The sequence below is a fragment of the Mastomys coucha genome, unplaced genomic scaffold (assembly GCF_008632895.1).
Source record: "Mastomys coucha isolate ucsf_1 unplaced genomic scaffold, UCSF_Mcou_1 pScaffold22, whole genome shotgun sequence".
Classification (NCBI taxonomy): domain Eukaryota; kingdom Metazoa; phylum Chordata; class Mammalia; order Rodentia; family Muridae; genus Mastomys; species Mastomys coucha.
Window position 1 is genome coordinate 200,225,095 of NW_022196905.1, and position 2,503 is coordinate 200,227,597.

A 2,503-nucleotide genomic window follows, 5' to 3' on the forward strand; every position below is an offset into this window, starting at 1 on the left:
GTCATGCAAGCTTCCAAGGGAAGGAAGAAAATATAGTCCCACCCAGCTATTGTACCTGTGAACTACAAAAATAACCAACACGGCTTGATAACTCTAAGGGTATATAATATTGACACTCATATCCTGGTGACAACCAACAGCTATCTAACTGGACTGAGCCTATTCAACAAGAGGTACTAGGCATAAAGCCTACTCAACCATGCATGGTACTGAAATCCTAGCCAACTGCCTGGGGATTGTGACAGCATGGATCATGAAGGATAATCTACAACTGCCATTTTACTAAACCAATATAGTTCATAACTGCACTCTGCATATTTATTCATATATCCACAAATAAATGTAGCTCTTACCTCAACAAAGAAACAGCTCTTAAAAATAAATGGAGACCATTGCAGAAAATTACAACTAATCAAAATGCAGAAAACAAGTAATTGTGTGGTCCATCTACAATACAATTCCTGTTGTAAGATTCAGGGAACGTTGAGGAAGATGGGGCAGAAAGAGCCAGAAGAACAGATTGTCTACTGTAAGATTGTATCTCCTGGAAACATCAGGGAAGTTATATCCATTATGTTCCCACAACATGGCTGCCTGAAGAAGACATGAATGAGGAGGACCCATACAGCATAATAACATGGAGGGAAGAAATATCATGGGGTTCAACCCTAGACAAAGAACTTCAGGCAACTAAGAAATGCTGGAAGTGGGAGAAAAGTGTTTCCCAAGGAAGAACACCCGATTGGTTATCAAATACCAAATAGTCAACCTTAGAATCATATACATAAAAGTGACACTATGTAGAATAAGTAGATTGTATTTTTCACTGATTTATTTATTAATTCACTTTACATCCCGATTGCAGCTCTTCCTCCTGCCTCTTCTCTGAGTGCCACCTTCACAAACCCTTCCCACCCCTCCACTTCCCCTCTCCTCAGAGTATCTCCCCCATGAGTATCAATGTGGCACATCACATGGCAGCAGGACCAAACACATCCTCTCCCCTGAGGCCAGAACTGGAAGCCTGACAATGGATCTCAGGGAACAGGACCAATGCTCACCTCTGCTAGCAGTGCCCAAGGTTGACCCAGAGGGGCCTCATCTGTATGTTCCTGGAGCCAAGCAAGCCTCCTGGGTAAGACATGCAGAGCCTTGGGCCAGGCAATAGAGGTCAGGGTATCAGATTGCATTTATAAATTTAGGAATGCTAGCAAGCCTAGCAGTAAAGTCCATAACTGCCACACACACTGCGTACATATGTGTGTGTGTGTGTGTGTGTGTGTGTGTGTGTGTGTGTGTGTGTGTAAAACAATTAAATTAAAGGAAGCTAGAGGCCATGAACTTGAAAAAGTAAAGGTGGGGCACATGGAAGGGGTTGGAATGAGGAGAGGGAAAGGGAAAAACAATGTAATTATATATTTTAACTTCAAATGTAAGAAAAGGGGACACAACATTGGGAGTGGGTGAGGAGGTAGGGTTGATCTGGGAGGAGTTCGGATTAGAGATGGAGTGAATAGGATTAAATAAATACATTGTACCCACATATAAAATTCTCAAGGAATTACTGACAATATTCTATTTTAAAATTCCATTTGTTTATTTGTTTGTGGTGGGGGTTGAAAACATGGTCTCATGTACATGAGACCATGTAGCCCTGGTTGTCTTAAAACTCCCAATGTAGGCCAGACTGACCTTGAACTCACCTCACAGAAATATCCTGCCTCTGCCTCCTGTGTGCTGAGATTAATATTGTGCCCCACTATGCCTGGCTTTTAAATCCAATTTTAAAAAGGTAAATATTGATACATTTATACTCCATTAAAGTAACAAAATAACCATAACTGCTGGAAACCTGGTAGAAAACAAGAGATGTATCCAGAATCATACTTAGATTTAAACATTTGTCATTCAAAGGTTAAAAGATTATTAGAAAACAAAACATACTGGGACCAGCGGGACCAGGCACACAGGAACACCACCAGCCCAGTGGCTCAGGTTCCTTCCAGTTGGTGTGGGCCAGCCGGCGCCCTGAGCAGACCTTGGGCACAAGCTCCACAGCCAGTCCCACAACACCCAGAGGAAGCTCCACTCCCAGGTGCTCTAACACACCCAGGATCAGAGATGAGGAGGACATAACACCTGTCCCAACACTGGGAGTAACTAGGACCAGCAGGACCAGGAACAAAGGAACTCTGCCAGCCCAGTGCCTCAGGTTCCTTCCGGTCCCAGAACACCCAGAGGAAGCTCCACTCCCAGGTGCTCTAACAAGCCCAGGGTCACAAGATCCCAGAATCACAGGATCATAGAGACAGCTTGACTCTGACAAGTACTGACACAACCAGGATCATAGGAAGGACAGGCTCCAGTCAGATTTAGCAAGGACAGGCAGCACTAGAGATAACCAGATGATGCAGGGCAAGCATAAGAATATAAGGAACACAAACCAAGGTTACTTGGCATCATCAGAACCCAATATTCCCACCATAGCAAGTCCTGGACACAC